Source organism: Leuresthes tenuis, unplaced genomic scaffold, assembly GCF_036924035.1.
Source record: "Leuresthes tenuis unplaced genomic scaffold, fLeuTen1.0.hap1 SCAF_18, whole genome shotgun sequence".
Lineage (NCBI taxonomy): Eukaryota > Metazoa > Chordata > Actinopteri > Atheriniformes > Atherinopsidae > Leuresthes > Leuresthes tenuis.
In genome coordinates, this window is record NW_027325372.1 from 13,111,852 (window position 1) to 13,130,136 (window position 18,285).

Consider the following 18,285-nt stretch of genomic DNA (forward strand, 5'->3'; position numbering starts at 1 on the left):
TGCAGGACATTGTTCAGTTGACACTCTAAAGTAAAAGTGATGCAGTGTAAGATGTATATATATCAGTCACTTGAACTGCTCTCACGTGTTTAAGGTTTGAATTGTTTTAGATGTGAAAAATTAGCTCCTCAGTGGCCCTGTTCTGGCTAGCTGTTAGCTTGGCTCCCCTGTCAGAATTCGTACCTTCTCCAAAGAAGAATACTTTTATTACATGTTTATGTGTCTATATCTGTGGGAATCTTATCCATTATCTTGCCAGAAACTTACAATTACTATGTGAATGTTACTGTGGTTAAAAACAAGCACTTTCACTGGGACACAGAAAAGTAACACTTGAGTTACATTGCAGGTGTTTCATGATCACCGGCCAGTGTTTTTACACAGTATGGGGCCATTTGCAAACATTTAATTCCCATCTAGGCCCTGAAAATGCCTGACTAAATATTTCGATTGTAGTTATATAAAAGTCTGCTGTTCTGACTGTGAAAATGGCTGTAAAGTGCACAAAATGTACTTTTAAGTGCAAAGATATAGCCACAGCCGATAAGACAATTAACAGACTTTCCAAAAATAACCTGTGTGGCATTGACCTCAGAGTTACTGTTATAAAAGGAAGCATATGAGATGTATTTGCTGTCAGGTGTACCCTCTGAAACAATAGGCAATATAAGGCATGGTTAGTCTGGCTCGTCACGCTTCCACTGCTGTGTTGAGCTGAATTATGATTAAATGGGTACGACTTTTATCCTTGCACTTAACATACTCCATTCCTCTCTTTTTCTGCCTCTCCTCTTCACTCAGGACACTCAGTGACCTCAGAAAAGCCCTCAGTTGGCTTAGCACAGTGAGAACAATGCATTTGAATAGTTTTAGTCAGACAGAAAAGCAGTTTTGGCAGAAAGATGAGAAGAGGCTCACAGTGTGCAGATGCCTTTTTGAAAGCCATGACTTTTAAGGCACATCTCAATTGGCTTGGATTGTCTTAATGTGGGAAAGTGATTGCCAAGCAACATCCCAAGCTTATTATTGCCTGTGTGGTTTTTGGCTTCTAAGGTCTTCGGTATCTTTCAGGCCTGCTGGCTTCTCCCACAGAAACAAACAACCATGCACACTGCAAGGGTCAATTTAGAATCACCATTCAACTTAACATGTATGTTTTAGGACAGCAGAGTACCCAGAGATAACCCACACATGCGAAGGTGGTACATGCAGACCCAGAGGCACGTCAGCTAGGATTTAAACCAGCAACCCTGGTGTGAGCCTATGAGGCGACCGTGCTGACCATTACACCACCGTGCAACCATGGTGGAGTTCAAATGTTACTAATTAAATGGTTCAGGTTAGAAAAATATGGCGGCTTACTTATTTCAATATTCATACCTATAACATGTTTCTGCTGAGACTGGGTTGTGTGTGTTTTTATCATGATGATCATTGTTTTTTTTGGAGGAGATACAGAAACACAACTTTTCCATTCAAAGAGCAGTTATTTACAGCTGCCACACGTGGACCTGAGAGCTTTATATACTTTGTAAAGATGTAAACAAAGCGACCTGTGAGCCACTTCAGCAAAAATCACCCTTGCACACACCCCCACCTGACCTGAATTATTTTGCTGAAAGCTCAAAGAACCTCCATTGAAGTGCTTTCATGCACAAGTTAACACCAAACACAAGCTATGCTTTTTCTCTTGCTTTTAAAACTTAAAACCACACATGCACATAAACACAGTGTCCTTTTCTGATACATTCCTCCATAGAAAAAAATTGGTTACACTGGATTAAATGTAACTGCTGTATATCTGTAGGCTAAAAGTGCACAGGGGCTTCATTGAGACCGAAAAAATCACAATGGCTTCTTTAACACCTAATATCCTCCACATGATATATTCAAAGAGCCTGCTTTTCGTCCACTCCTGTGGTGGTTGTGCGCAAAAGTACTTTAGAGCGGTGCGTCCCTGAGGAGCACTGCAGCAGCAGGGCTTTAATGACAGTAAAAATATAACTAAGCATGAGATCGATGGAGCCACATTTGGACCAAGGGGTTGGTGTTTGGTTTCTAAATAAACCAGTGTTTGACTAACTGGGTCAGGTCAGAAAGCATGAAAAGCTGCTTTCAGTCACAAGTGAAAATCTCCTGGAAACACCACTCCACTATCAAGATGCCTTGAAGCAGCCTGAATTATATCTAAAGTTCAGAGAACCGCAAAGGAAATAAATCCTCCATCGAAATGTCTTTTGGATTCTTTAGGTTTTCAGCTGAACAAAGGCTCTGTGATGTGGCGCAGAAGCTCCTGCTGCTGTTGCTGTCTGCTCTCATACAGGAATCTTTTTTATATTGTTTCTGTTTCTTGTCCAGTACTGTAGGACGTGTTTCCAGCCCTCCTCTTACAAGCAATTACGGTACAAAGCCGCTAATTGCTAGGCTCAAGAGCTTTTGTTTGTTTATTTGTTTTTCTCAGTGTCGCCTGAACAAAAAAGAAGAAAAAAACAATGGCATGTGAGTCTCTTTTACACTTACAGAAGTGTGTGTAAAAATGTGAGATGAGACTCCACCTGAAAAGGTTTAGACATTTAAAGTTTCACCTGTGCTCTGTAAGCCTTCAGTCCAGAGTTTGCCTGAGGGCTTTTATTTTAATGTTTGCAGCTAAACAACCCCGGGGATTTAAGGAATAAACACTCGACTCAGAGCATGACACAACATGCAGGCTTCTCTTTAAAGCACCAAATGACAGGACTAATTTCCACAGTTCAGGAATTCTTCCTGCGACAAGTGGCAGCAGCAGCAGGGCAGCATTCCTGTGGTAATCAGGGCAAAGGGACATGGCGAAATTAAGGGCCTTTCCCTCCCCAGTCCTATCAGCTGCTGAATTAATCCAGGACAGTTTTTTTTATCAAATTTGTCAGCAGATTTGTGAAACATTGTCAAGTCAAAGTTGTTTGTATATTACAAAGGCATCACAATAATAATATATGAGCTATGACCAGAGCTTAATATGTTATCACTCTGGTCTTGTGAAAGCCATCTCACTTCTACAGTGCAAGTTTTCAGCTGTTGCCCGGAGGCTGTAAGAGATCCTCCCCCTACCACACATGCACACACTTATCACACAAAGCTGCAGCGTGGTGTATGGAGCTCAGAGAGAAGGCTGCAAGATTAGAAGCCAGGTTGGATTTCACAAATCCTCTTCTCTCACAGGCTCTTGTCTGGACTTGTCTTGTGCAGTGAAGGAAACAGTATCCTCCTCTGAGTAGACGCGGTGTCTCCTAAAGTACCGGAACACAGAGCAGTCCTGCTCGACAGACTGGAAAGCTGAGAGGTCAACTTGCATTTAATGCAGGGCTCAGCGTTAATATAGCTGCAAACGGTTGTTTGCCATTTGAAGGTATAGTGCAGTGATGACATCCCTATCAAAGAGTAGAGTCGCTCCTCTTCTGAGAATGTTGTCATCTGGGCTCTGCTGTTCTGTGTTGTGGCAGCCGGGCAAGTTGATTGTGCACATCATTACCTGTGAATCTTTGAGCAGCATTCTGCTAGAGCGGACCGTCCTCCATAATATAACCCATGTTCCTCTGGAAATAAAAAGAGAGGGATAAGAGCAGAGTCAGCAATGGACTGAATTCCCAGCAGTAGAGAGCTACTGGAGGGCTACAGTTCCATTGGGTTTGGTTTGAGGGCATCTAGGGCTTTATATGTAGGGCATAACAATTTGATTATGTGTAACATTTCAAAAGATACATTTCTTAAGATGAAGTAAGATACTGATCAAATCCTGCCTGGTTTTGGCTGACACCTGAATGCAGGCACAGTGCCAAATAATTCGATTTACTTGGATATTCGTATTTCTGAGCGAGGCTTCCCTGTAGGTAATACTCCTGTGAGAGCCGTAAACATTTTTAGATATCATGTATCTGTGAAACCCTGTTTTTCCCAGCCTTGGCTATACTGTATGTAACATTTGCTGTGCTTACCTTATTCTAGTTTATGCTGTTTTATTTCTATTTATTTTGTTTTATCCCATTTATTTGCTGAACTGTTCTCCTCCCTTTTAAAGCCTTTTGACTCTGCTTTAACCAACAGTTTATCTAATTTGTATTCATTATTGCTTAAGTTTTGCAGAACCCTTTTTTTAAAAAAAAAAAGAAACTTGATAGTCATGCACAGCAACAGGAAGTCAAATTCCTTGCTTGTGAAACCTATTTGCTAACATTGTTATTTCAATATTGCTATTTCTAAATGTTCCAGTGTTCTTTTATCAGTGGGATAAAGATAGCAAAAACATTTTAACAAGTATGAATTCTGCTTATCCATCTCTATTCTTGCTTGAAAAAACCATGGAATGCCATTTTAAGCTTGTTTGTCACTAAAGTGAGTTGTTGTTTGATCTTAACTTTTCCTCATAATAAACTCCACATGGCTTAGGCTGGGGTTACCCCATTCCGTGGGGTTTAACATGCAACACTGTATTATTAAGTCGTTTCCAGGTGAACACCCTTACGTCTCTGAACATGACTTCACAAGCATCAGCTGTGAATCCAACATGTTCCGTGTTCATAGCAAACCTATAAAGAAAAGCTCTCCCTGCAGCAGAGCACTGAGTTCATAATTCGGTCAATGTTTATTGCTGTCTGTCAGCTTGACCTCAACTTTTATGACTCGTTTACGGTGGCCCATTGGAATTCCTAAAAAAACTCACGTCATATATAAAAAACACATTACAGGAGAGGTGGGTCAGCAGGAAATTAACTTGATCTATATTTACCTCCATTGTTAAGCACTCACATGACCTGTACATCTCCAAACTCCTCTTAAATCCTGAATGTTCCCACACTGACAGCCCACCCACTCAGACAGCGCTGCAGTCTGGCCACAGATGTTGGCTCCGTCCACAGTGACACAACATTCACTGCACACAGGCTAATATGACAGAGCTGTAGTTTGTGCATTAGTGGCCTCTCTGACCTGAGGGGACCTACTGTAGCTGGCATTTTACTGCCACACATCTTCCTCTTCCTGCTCCAGACTGTTGGGTCCCCTGACCTACTTTAGCCAAAAGACTCCAACTATCATTATTTTCTGCAGCTTTCACTGAAAGAGGGAAGACAGGATACAAAGAGAGACAAAGAAAAAGGAACGCTCTCTTTGCATTTCAGGACTCCAGGTAAATTATAATGCTGAAACTTTCAGTAAGCCTAACGATGCAAGAGTATAAATCATCCTCTCTGTCTCAGCAGACATGTTTTAACTGCAAGTGTAAACTTGTCTCATATTTTTGGTCACAGATGTTTACATATGGTTTCTATCTTTCACGGTATTGCAGGCCTTTTTTGTACACATCCTACTTGGTTACCATGACACTGGGCTGTTGGCTACACTGGGCGTGTGAGGTTTACACTTAGTGGTTTGGATCCTCTTTACAATGAGGTAACCCTGTTCAAAGCATGAAGCGTAACAGACCACCCATGACTCTTCACAGAGGGATAACCTGCAAGAAGTTTGAAGATTACTTTCTGCCTTTCATCCAGCAGCTGGTCAAAAGTGCAGAGATTTTTTTTGATTGATAAGAAAACAGTAATGGTTGCATGTTGACTGATTTAACTTAATCTAATATTTGCTGTGTAAGCTTTGAATGTTTCTACCATTTTATCATTCATCATGTTTTTTCTCCTCTCTTGCCATTTGAGTCAATAGCAGCCCAAAGACAATGGTAGATTTTTTTCAAATCTGACACACTGACTGAGTCCTCTGATCATTTTCAGTTTCATGTCTGCACCTCAGACGCTCCGGCACCACCAGCAGGTTGAAGTTGAATATGCAATGAGGTGAAAACCATTATTTACAGGCCCATTTAGCTTTACCATCTTCACCAAAAAGAGTACAAATGACGTTCAACCCTACAGAATCTATTATCTGTATTTTTCTGAAACATTGTAGGTCATCAGGTTTAAATGTCTTAAAATTAAATTCCTCAGAGGGTCAAATTTTATCTACAAGTGATTATTGGGTCACAAGCAAAAAATCACTTTCCCTCCACAGTTGTACATAGGTGCAGTGGGTGGCACTGTTGTGTGCTCATGGTCCTTCTAAAAATAATTCCCTAAGTACAGAGAATAGATATTAATCCTCTAAGGAATATGTTTTTCCCAGTCAGCTTTCAAGTATCCCTTTCCAGCTCTATTCTCTTGTCTAAATGTGGTCACCTCTGGTTTAAAAACTCAAGGCTTAAAAATATTAGTTCACTAACTGACCTCTGGTTGGCTGTGCCAAATTTTTACACGCAGTAACAATCAAAAGTAAGTCTATCACATGTGTTCAGGACTCTATTTTAACGGACCCAAACATTTGAATCATGCTTAGTTTTTCTGGTCATACTGTGGAAGGTCGAGGCTGTATTCCTCCCACATATGACCCCCAAGGGTTGTTGGCTTTTGAGCAAAAAAAAAACGACCTACATTTACATAAGTAAAATATGTGCATATCTGCTTGTGGATTTTCAAAAATGGTGCCCATTCAAGTAACAATCAAGTTGTAAAAACAATGTATTTTAGTCCTAAATATGATCAGAGCCTAATCCTAACCAAATAGTTTTGCTTTCTAACTCTATTACAAGTGATTTTGTTGCCCAAACCAAACCGGGACGTAACAAAAGTGTTTCAGTAAGGTGCTGTCGTGTTGACTGAATGTAAATTTTAAAAGTAAAAGAACAATTATCATATGTTGATCATGGAGATCTCACAGTTGAAAATGCCTGATTGACTGACAGCACAGAGTCTAACCATCCAACCCTTCCTCCTTCCTCCTCATGAAAACTCGGTGGCTTGTAAAAGGAAAAAATTGAGAACGATGCGGAAATATGAATGAGTTATATCTTATCCTCCTGTCACTTGTACTTTTCAGGAAATTATTCTGGATTTAATTTAAGGGACTAAAATTATGAACTAACAACCAGTTTCTGTTTTCAATCCAAAAACTTATTGGGGATGTTACAAAGCTGAGATATGACAGCTTGACTGAACCCAAGGAAACATTTCCTGGGAAGCGTTTACATTTTCAAGACTATTTGTCTGTTGCGGCCAACTGAAACTAGTGAGAGGACCACGAGACAGAAAACAAAGTCATATCTCAACCCCTCTTTTAAGTGCTGACATGAATCTTGGTGTATGGACTTGGCTCTGCTTTCCGAAGTTAGCGAAATTAGTAGATTTAAAAAAAAGAATAAATAATTGAATAATGCAGTTTTTCTGCGATAACCCAAACCATGTTTTTCTAATCCGTGCTTAAAATGACACAAACCAAATTAAAAAAACACACTTTAGACATGGTGACTGTGCTGAACTGTCCTCCTGTCTTGTCAGGTTACTGTGAGTGTGAGAGAGATGATTTTTTTTTATGCACACCTGCAGGAGGTGGCTCTCAGCCCCGCGGGACAGAGGCTCTACCTGCAGCAAGCAAGCTGTCATTATAGACCAAAACAGCCAACACATGTAGCTGTTCTACAGGCCAACTTTGTACAGAGATGAATAAGGTTTTAATGCATTGCTTAGGAAGCATTACAGTAAACACACCTGTATGTAAACACATCAGTATGGTAAGGTTTTAATATTGTGGCTGCTGTAAATTGAGGGCTGAGTCTTCACAATGTTACCTTGTCCATCAATCAGTCAAACCACTCGGCATGGTTAATATGAAGAGAGGTGACAGTCAGCATTTTCCACTGATATTTTAGAGCCACAAACACGTTTACCATCAGCTGTGCTTGTATTTCCTGTAGCCTTGGCCTACCTGTTCTCCAATCACATGGTCTTTCTGACTCATTTTGGTTGTGTGGTTTCACACAGTTGTGCATGATCAAAAAGAATGGCATAAGAAAGGCATAGTGAAAAGGAGTAACATAAGGTTTTGGGATATGGAAAACATGGAGGTAGAGCAAAAGACAGAGGGTGTTTCAGTGCTGAGCCAAAGATTATCGGTGGTGAGCCACAGTGGAGGTAGCTGGTATGGAAGCAAAGACACTGCTCCTCTGGGAGGTCAGTTGCGTTGCTCTATTTATACTATATCTGTATATGAACAGTTGTTAGAATTTGAATGGTAGCACATAGCTGTGAATATTCTATACAGCCACACTTACTAATCTTACTAATTTTATTGACAGTCAATAACAATCTGCAGTTATGCTATGAAACTTGGTTTCATAGTAGTGTGTTGTGCAGGACCCAAATACAGACTCACAATGGGCAGGTGCACAAAGAATTAAAGAGTTACAAAACTCACAACTAAAAACAGGAGACGCTGCAGAGGCAGGGAGTCCAACAACAATAAATCCAACTTGGATCCAAAAAGACATGAAATTAAATGGAAATCACATGGAAATCACAAGAGCTGGTAACAGAGACTGAACCCCCACAGATACAGAGCGGGGGACAATGACGAGAAATAAAGAAAACTGGGGAATATATACACCGTCACGCACCTGCTTTATGTTAGTCATCACCTCAGGTGTAAAACTACAGGGAGCAAAACTAAACAGAATGCTTAGGAAGACAACCCAATCTCTGATCCACAGCACAAAATATAGTAGTTTTTTTCCTAAAAAGACTCACAAAGTATACAATTGTCACATTTTCTTCACCCTGTTCTCTACTAAAACGCAGCTTAGGTTTAGATATGTCAGGATGTTGAAATCGTACATCTCCATACATGTTCCTACAAACTTAACGAAACTAAAACTATAGACACGGACAATTCCTTCTATATCATTATATTACGTATCATTCTAACTGTTCAGCTTGTAAAGTAGTGTTTGTGTTTGAACAGTATGAATCAGTGAGAGAATGTTTAGCCAATCAAGTAATTTGGTGAGTTGTCTTTTCATTTCATTGTGATGTTCCTGATATCCATCCATCCATTTTCTATACCGTCAATCCGTCGGTCGGGTAGCGGGGGGGCTGGAGCCTATCCCAGCAGTCATCGGGCGAAAGGCGGGGTACACCCTGGACAGGTCGCCAGTATGTTCCTGATATGTCAGGTGTTATTTTTTTGAACCACAGTTCAAATCAGATTACTTGAGAAAATTCTTGAGATTGGGCATAATGATTCAGACGTACCCATTGCTGAATTACCTGTTGCTAGTTTCCGATTGGCAGCCTCTGGTTATAGGTTTGTGTGCATGTGTGTGGTGCTCTCACTGTGTGTCTGATGTTCACTTTGTAGTGTGTATGTGCGTGCTAGTTTTCCCGTAAATATAGCTGCTGGCCAGGGGCTGCTGATGACAGCCATAATTACAGGCTGAGCTGTCCAACAGCTGAGGAGCTATAGGAGGAAGAGACAGGGGTGTGTAAGGGGGGAGTGTGTTAGATCTACTTGAGAGGCTTCATGGAAACGCTGCAAAGCTCTCTGGATGTGCTGAACCCAGGATTTCATAGTAGGGGAGCAGGGAAAATAAGTACTGTCTGGCATCAAAGTATAAGTTTAACTTCCTAAAGAGGTCTAATCATGAATGGTTGAATACATTTGGCTGCCAGCAGAACATATACAGTAAAATGACTGATCATTAATAACAGCAATATGATAATGATGGAAAAACTCAAGCTACTTTCGTCAAAAAGGTAGCCTCGTATCTATTTTATTTGTTCTTCAGAGACAAAAATAGAATCTATTTTTTTATTTGACCCTTGATAAAAAAGCAAATAGAGACGTTTCCCCTAAAATCGTGGGATTCCTTTAGGAAAAGATTTGCTACTTGAGTCTATTCTTAAGACGCTGATAGTGTGGTTATGTCCAATTCATTAAAAATCATGTGTATACGGGACCATGTATGTGCAGGTTCTACTTATAATTATTAGAGCTCAGGGCCTTCTTTAAAAGGTACTTTCTGTATGTGTTTGTGGCAGAAATGAGAGTTTAATCAAGAATACATTTTTCATCTATCTATTTTATATATCGTCTTTTTATCATTATTCACATTGTTCTGTTATTTTACTTAATAATTTATTTTATTTTCTCATTTTTTTTCCATACAAATTTTCTATGTTCCATTCCATCAACCTGCCCAGGGACTACAGGTGGAGAATAGCAATCCGCTAGAACTTGGCACAATGCTTATTCTCTTGTTGTACAAGATCAATGTTTTATTGTGTGCTGTCCCTGTCTTGAAATAAATAGAGAAAAAAAATACCCATGGAATGAAATAGACTAGTTTTGAAAAGACAAGTTCACAATGATGATGGAGAACGCTGAAGTCAGACGACATGTTGTTTGATGGACTACATCATGCGTCGACAAACCAAATCAAAGCAAGGGAGTGACAGAGAAATGGGAATGATATTAAAACTAAGTGGTCCAACCTATATATATATATGATACCCTACATCTGGTAATTGATCACATTGTTCACTACAGACTTGGACAATTATATATCTCGAGCTCTATTCTTTCATTCTTGTCCCTCTCTCTGAGTCAACATGATTGTGCAACCTAATGAGCAGTGGGTAGAAAATCACGAGTATGTACAAAGTGTGTTCTGACTACCTTGGAGGACAAAACATTTTGTAGCTGTCCCAAACTGCCTCTTTTGAGGTCAGACTCAAAAGCATCCATAAAGAGATGTGATAATCATTCAGATATGGGATGATTATATATGTCATTTAGAGATGGAAATGAAGAATCACTTTGTTTGGGTCATTTGAAAGGCTCCCAGTCAGTGACTATGCTGTGCATTCATCTTTAGACCTGATCCTGACTTTCATTAAGTTAATCAAAACTGACCTTTGCTAATCAGGCTAATAGCTCAGCATGTCTCGTTCTGTCACGTTAATTTCTGTGGCCTTTCCCTGTTTTTTGATACAATTTCAGTTACATACTGTGAATCACAGTTCTCAGTCTTTACTAAATAGATCTCCACTGCTAAACCTTACTAAGCTGGTCATAAAAAAGTTGATTCATTTTCATCCTGACCCTATCCAACATTTACAGTTCTAAACAGTAGATATGGGCTGTTTTCAATCCCTGAGTTTTGAAGCTGCTCAGCCATCCAACAAACACTCCTGGTAGGCTTCCTCATAAACTTCTACTTGAATCTTTGCACCCTCCTGCCACTTATGTCTGACTACAGCTAAATTCTCACCTCTGAAGTCATTTCTGATGGCTTATTCTTCTCTCATATACTTCTAACCTGACACACTTTCTGAACTGCTTTCTTATTGCTTTTGTTTGCTTCATAAATATTCTTAGTTTGGCACATTATCAACGTGTGTAATGTTGACAGTGAAGTTCATTCTCAATCAATATATTGACTGTATAATATCTCCGAACCCTCCCTTTAAGATTATTCATATCAATGGCTCATTATAAAGTCTGCTCCTCTGCTATACACCAACTGATGGATTAAAAGGGACAAGCCATTTTCTGCTCCCTTTCTTCATAGAAAGGAGAGCTGAATTGGATTTGTATGGACTCAGTGGAACAACATATCCACTTATGAAGGGCAATTATGCTGGCAGGAGCACTTTAAGACGAGTCACTCTTCATAAGTTGTGCAGCAGAAATGTATTTTCCCTCAGCTTCAAATAGCAGCAAATGTGTTTCACGCTGTCCACAGCTTTTTAAAGATGGAGGTGTTTGTCTTTTTTGTGGTTCCATGTAATTCAATTAGTTTGCTGCTTGTTTTCCAGGGAAAAGCACTCGCAGGAAAGCCACCTGAGGCAGCGGCAAGATAGACAGGAAAAATGCCTTGTTGTAAAGCGGTGTAATCAAAGATAATCAGGCCCAGTTGGTGATTTTTCAGTAGGGGCAATTCCCTCTTTTCATGCACTGGTAAAGTAATTTGTTGTAGAACGATTAAGGTTGCACTGCACCTCTGTGAAAGTAGGGTTTATTTTCCAGGTCAGCATGACATCAATGTCTTGAAAGACTGAGGGAATATGAGTTCTGTTCCTCCAAAATGGACAGCTTTAGGAATACTGTTGCCTGATGTTTTGAGTGTGCTGGGTCAAGAAGGCAACAGCGTCCGTGTTGTGTTTTGTCTCTAGAAAGTCATTTAGTTATGTTTATGTTTATGTTTTCTGGGGCATTTAAGGTATTTGTGCTGGTAAACATAGACCTGTAAAAAGACAAGTGTACTACTGAATTCACAGCGCTGTATTATATTACAGATTTGTGTCTTTATTTCTACATATTGAAAATAATGACCATTCTCACTTAATGTGTGTTGATTAAAATCACTTTCCTTACAATGAATAGATGAGCCATTATCTGATACGTTTACAATATAACCACAACAGTATTGTGCTCCACTACTTTTATATACAGGTAAAATATTTGTGGTAGTGGCCCTCTGTCCTTTGTGTTTTTAGCTGGCTGCCATCAACTTTCCACGAAGTCGCTGTACACAGCAGAACATATATCTTTTATGCATTCAGAGAGATCCAACACAGGTTTTGATTACAGCAGAACGCAGTTTGCTTCGCATAATTTAGTCCGTGAAAGTCCCCGTTTACCAGTTCTTTTCCCCTCTTTTAAAGATGCTTGATAAGACACAACTGCAAAATTTTGGTAACTGGTCAAAAATTGGCTTAGCTGATACTGTTCTTTGACACCACAATGATTAAAATAACAAACGACCAATTTCATAAAATGACCTAGAATAAATTACCTCAATTGATGTTAATATTATAGGGTTAATATTATTTTTGTCTTATAGGGTAATCTTTCAAATATCATTGCTCTTCTCAATTTAGTGTATTTCCTTGGTTTTCCCGTAAACATGAAGCTAAAGAAAGGCTTATTCAGTCTGCTCTATTTTGGATAAAGAGACAAAAGGACGCACATATCAAGATACGCACGCGCAACCGTCACCACCCCCACCACATGATGGAGTCGGGGGGTCATTCTTCCTAATCTATCCGTGGCTGGGTTGCAAAATGAGCTGACCCCGCCCTCCCTGTGACATCCTCCGCCTGTGATTGGTCGGCGTTGTTCAGGAGGAGCGCCTCAAACACAAGCTGGAATGTGTGAGAGTGGGTTCAGTGTTTGCTGTGGACGGCGCTACCACGACTGCTTAGCAGGGAACAAACGTCGATTATCCGTTATTGGTTTATGATTTTGAGACTGAGATTTTTTTTTTTTTTAACTGCTTAGCGAGCTGTTCCAAAATATCCGTGCTGTGAGCGAAAAAGCACTTTCTCTTTTTTTTTACGCATGGATGGAGCGGCGCAGGTAGACTGGCAGAGACGCCACTGAGGAGCCACTTCTGTGAAGTTTTGCAGAGGTGAGTCGAAGCTTCTGTCGGTGCATCTTCCGTGCAGAATTACACGACCGAGAAGACAGGCTTGCTCGATGTGAGGACTGGGTTGCGCTCTTTCAGGGAAAGTCCTTTCCCCACAGTCTGAAGGAAAGACTCGCTCTCTGGGGCACTGGGTTAGTGGATCAAGGCGATGCGTGAACTGAAGGATGCAAGGCTGTGGAGGATTGTCATATCAGCCAGTGATCACTTGGTGTTCAGTAGACTTTCTTGACGTATCTTCACTCCAGACGTGTAAACGACTGAGAGTTTCGACACTATCAGAACTGCGTGTGTGGTTTTTGGCGTGATTTGCCGGTCAGTCCATCAGACACATGCTGCACTGTTAGTAATGTCTGGCCTTTTGTGCTCCCCGGAGATCATTGTAATGAGTCTGTACTGTGGAAATGTTGTGATCGCTGTGCTTCAGTTCGTATTCGTCCTTGTAATTTCTCCACAAGGCTCCCTGAATGCACGCTGGGCCCTGCAGGTGAAACTTGAGAGCCAGGCTGGTGGTTTTAAGAAATGCCTTTTCCAGTTTGTTGAGGATGAAGGTCAAAGGGCATCTATTGTACACTATTGCCACCCACAGGGAGTCTGCCAGCTAAAGCAGAGGAAAATAAACAAAGCAGCTGCACCTCTGTGTCTGAAGTATTCAGGCTGGACTGTTCTGTCAGGAGATATGTCTCATTATTGTTATCATTATTAGTTGCTTCCTACCTGCCAGATCACTTTGATCTTTAAAGATCTCCTTCTTTCTAAAAGGTCTTCCAACGGTGCTGATATGGTATGTTTTCAGGTGCACGTTGAAGAAAGTTCAAGATTCGCAACTCTAACATCCATGAAAATAAAAAAAAAATTAAAAAAACAAGAACCCCCACACAGGCTCCTCATGCTGTTTCTGAGGAAAGAAGGCGTTTTTCATTTTTTCTTTTAGGGCTAAATGTTCTTTCAGTGCAGCGCCAGGCTGACTTTGATATGGTTAAGTGGAAGCGCTTTGCTTCGCTGCCAGGCTGTTTGGGCCTTGGCTAAGCTGTTTGAAGGGGCCTGCAGACGCGGGGTAGTGTGTTTGTGCCAAGCCGAGACCGGCTGCAGCGATGCGAGACCAGCGTCTGTTCCCAGACTCTCCCTCCCTCACCTTCTCCCCTCTTCACCACAGCCGACTTTTCATTCCCTGCATCTGCTCCCTCGGTCTCAGCCCTGTTTCTTCTCTCCCTGTCTTTCACTTTCTCTGCCTCACACATGCAGGGACAGGAGCGCACACACATGTATTCATTTCCTTCTCCTCTCCAAAGCCTCATTAAAGGAATTATGACCGTGTGGTTTGGAGGAAAGATTCAGACACTCTGTCATTTTGTTGGGTTTTTCCCTAAGCCACTTAAACACAACACTGCAGTGTTGATATGTGCAGAGAAAGTCAACAGCACCTGCAGGCTTATGATAGGGGGGAACCTGGGCTGAAGCAAACAGCTATTTCCATTATCTGCAAATTCTTTTAATTTTTAATAGTTTTGTTTAGGACAGCTGTCAGTTTCTCAGAGTCCAAGGCAAGACCTTGTTTCATCCAGTCGGAGGTCCAAAATCCAAAAATGTTTAGTTTTGTGTCAAATAAATCTATAAGCTCATAAAACAGTGAATGAGACGAGTTCTTAGCAAAGGGTTTTTACACTTGTCTTTGAAATTAAAGACTTGTTTCCAATTTCAAAGTAATGTATGACTGCATCTTAAGTTCTTTTAAGACTCACTTTAGCTGTTTGTTCATTTTACGAAACTTCTGTGGCACAGAAGATTGAAAATTTCCTAGTAATACTGAATTTTTAGGTATTTCTAAACCAAAGACAAAAGATGGGTCGTCTGCCAGAAACCTGTATTATATTTACTGGCCAGCAGGAGCGATTCCTCGGGTTATAAAAAGAAGTTGGAAGAGAAAATTACTCCTTATCACTTACTTTGGTGGACATGTTCTAAGTGAGTTTATAGTCAGTTATAATTAAGCACAGCTGATATCACCACACAGACTTTGTCTTTAAGTTACTTGAATGGCGATTTTGTCAGATGACTGCAGCTAGAAAACCAGTTGACTCTAGTTGAGCGTGTACACGCAGAGTGATTCAAATGACTTATCTGGGTGTTAAAGTCTGACTTTGAGAGGTTTGTCGGTGTACGATTTTGTTGGGACTGACAGTGAAGAAACAATCACACTATTTTTCTTTGCTTTTTGTCCAAAGAAGTTGAAGGTAAAAAAAAAAAAAAAAAAAACACTTTTTATGTTAGAAGTTGGATTGATAAAATTGTGATTTAAACACTTATTTAAACAAATCATTAATTTTCCCAATTGCTGATTCATTCTCTTTTTATTAACTTATGAATCAACGGGCTCTTTGTTTCAGCTCTTGAGTATCTCCCACAGGTTACTCAAACGAGGCTGAAAATGACTTCTGTGTTAATGAAAAATCAAATGAATAGAAAAATGGCCCTGAAGTTTTCTCCATCTTTGTAAAAGCAGGTGTGATGAGTATTGCTGTTTTCCTATGTGTGCGTGGCTTCACTACATGCTTGTGTACATGTGTTTTTCCATCTGTGAGCACACATATAATTTTTCTTTCTTTTCTCTGGGTGGGATGGGATTGGGGGGGGGTTGCATTCTTACAGCAGGAGTGTCTCCTTGAAGTTTTCTCAGCTGATTGTCATTTCTGAAATAGTGTAGGCTGTAGATAAAGTGTTTCTTTATCTATCTTTTATTTTATCTTTATTATAGTTTTCACTTTCGCTGCTCTGACTGTCCTTTGAGAGTTTAATCATTTCTGGGATAATAAAGTCAGGCTGCTTTGATATAACTCATAACTTTCAAAAGATTGATTTTGTTCTCTGATGCAAGTTTAATGTTCCCAGTGGGGAGATTGGGTCATTTTGTGCACAGATGCTGAGGACAGATGTTTTGATGTCTGTGAAGATGCATGCAAACTGATGTTATTTTAAAAATGGTTGCTGCTGAATCTGGTACACCTTTCCAGCTTGTGGAAAGTTTGTTTATGTAGAGGCATTCGTCACAGGCACAAACCTCCATTTAGGTTGTTAGATAAAGTCAGATAAAGCTGCCGCCCTGCTGGCTTTAGGTCAGAGGTCATCTGGCCTCAGGATGATGGTCTGGGATTGTTAGTCTGTCCCACTGCGTGCAACCCTGCAATCACTTTTAAGGATGGGAGATGTTTTATGTTTGTTTTGGAATTTCAAGAAGGTGGATTGTAGGCTGTTACACTTGGGTTTAAGTGGTATGTGAAGGGAGAGGCAGAGAAGGGGAGTGGAGGGACAATGGCAACAGGAAGAAATGATTAGTGGAGGTGGGAGATCCCCAAGGGATGGCAGGTGAGATGATAAATGAGGAAGACATTAGACTTGCATGGAGGAGGTAGCTCACATTGATCACAGGGGTGGTAAGTCAGTTGGTCCCTCCAGTTACATTTTAGATTACCGCACTGATTTTGGTCATCCATAATTTTTTTGCTCGCACCACTGTCATGACACAGTCTTATTGTGAAATACTTGGATCACCTGATCATTCCGAAAATCAGACTACAGCTTGTTATGTCGATTAAGTCCCAGCAATGGCCTGCGGAGAACATTGTTATGACAGCTAATGGAGGACGTTATAAATGTTTTATGGACTTTCTGCAGAGTCCCTTGTCAGCTGGGTATCCTCCGTATAACTTTGCAAAGCCAGTTCAGTTACAGAGGTGCTAGCATTGCTGTAGACACTTATTTAGGTGTGAAATTTGTGCTAAGCTATCCTCACATGCCTTCTGCTTTTACCCACACCCCAAAGAAGGACACAAAAACAAGCACCAGCTGTGTGTCAGTGAGCTGAGCTACAGTAGCATTAGCCTGTAGAATAGTTAGACTAGGACTAGACCTTCCTTGGATGCTACATAGTCTTTTGGGTCGACGCTATTTTAGACACAATCCACAGTTCAGACTGTAAATAATAGACCAGAGACAGACTGCAGAAGCTACTGTCAGTGATATCACATGTTAGTCGCATACTGCATAAACACAAACACATGCTTTTGCAAGAAAGAATAGCTACGTACATGGCTTTGTGTGTGTTTTTTTTCTCCTCTGAGTGCATGAGTAAGAAGCAGTGATGTATCAAAAGTGATAACCGGAACAATTATGTGCTTCTAATCGACTAAGGAGTGTCCAGTTGTGTGTGTGTGTGTGTGTGTGTGCGTGTGTGTGTGTGTGACGTCCATCGGGATGAGTGCTTACTGGTCAACCCCATGGATTCCATCTTCACTTTATTTTTCTATCACTCTCCCTCCCTCTTCCTCCATCCTGCTCTGGATCTTTCTGTGCCCCCCCCCCTCCCAACCCCATCCTTCTTTCCCTGCACCCTCCATGGATACAGATACGGAATTTATGGGAGGGAGTGTAAATCTATCCCCACCCCTATTCCTGTTGTCTCTGAGCAGATCAGCATCAAACTCGTAGTCTGTTTATTCGTACATGTGTGTGTGTGTGTGTGTGAATGGTGGTAGAGGTCTTCCCCCTTAATCCTCTTCCGAACTGGTTGACTGAGCTATGGCAGGTCACGCAAGCACCACATGGTACATGCTCTACGCGAGACGCCATGCGTGACACATGATATCTGACATACTGGCACACAAACACGCACACACCTCTGGCTACAGCAGCTGGGAGTTGTAGCAGCATTATGATTGCTGCAAGTGTTTTAAGTTCATAAGCTGATAATCGGTTTTGGTATTTGGCGCGCTCCCTCTGCAGAGTCCACCAGGCAGCGAGTATCTTATCCGATCACATCTGTGTGTCATGATCGCTTCATATCTGTTTCTTTGTTTTCACAGCAGGACAACAACAGCACGATAACAGACTGGTGACGCATCCTTTTCCAGCTATCCCGACAGTTGTCCTCATTGTTGCTGACAATTAGTCATGCATGTGCTGTCATAATGTCTGGGCTGCTGCATTGGTTCTCTCAGCAACAATCAGTG

At 40.9% G+C, this 18,285-nt stretch overlaps 2 protein-coding genes across 5 annotated transcripts in view; both read left to right on the plus strand.

Moving 5' to 3' along the window:
* Positions 1-18,285, plus strand: part of cunh6orf62 (chromosome unknown C6orf62 homolog) — a 112,084-nt gene that overhangs the window by 45,469 nt on the left and 48,330 nt on the right. The window lies entirely within an intron of this gene.
* Positions 1-18,285, plus strand: part of ripor2 (RHO family interacting cell polarization regulator 2) — a 69,421-nt gene that overhangs the window by 11,885 nt on the left and 39,251 nt on the right. Inside the window, exon 1 of one of the 4 annotated variants that reach the window (XM_072370311.1) lies at positions 13,022-13,264. The exons of the other annotated variants lie outside the window; for them this stretch is intronic. The gene's annotated coding sequence lies outside the window, so the exon portion shown is untranslated. Of the gene's footprint in view, positions 1-13,021; positions 13,265-18,285 lie in introns of those variants that run through there. 4 annotated transcript variants of the gene reach the window in all.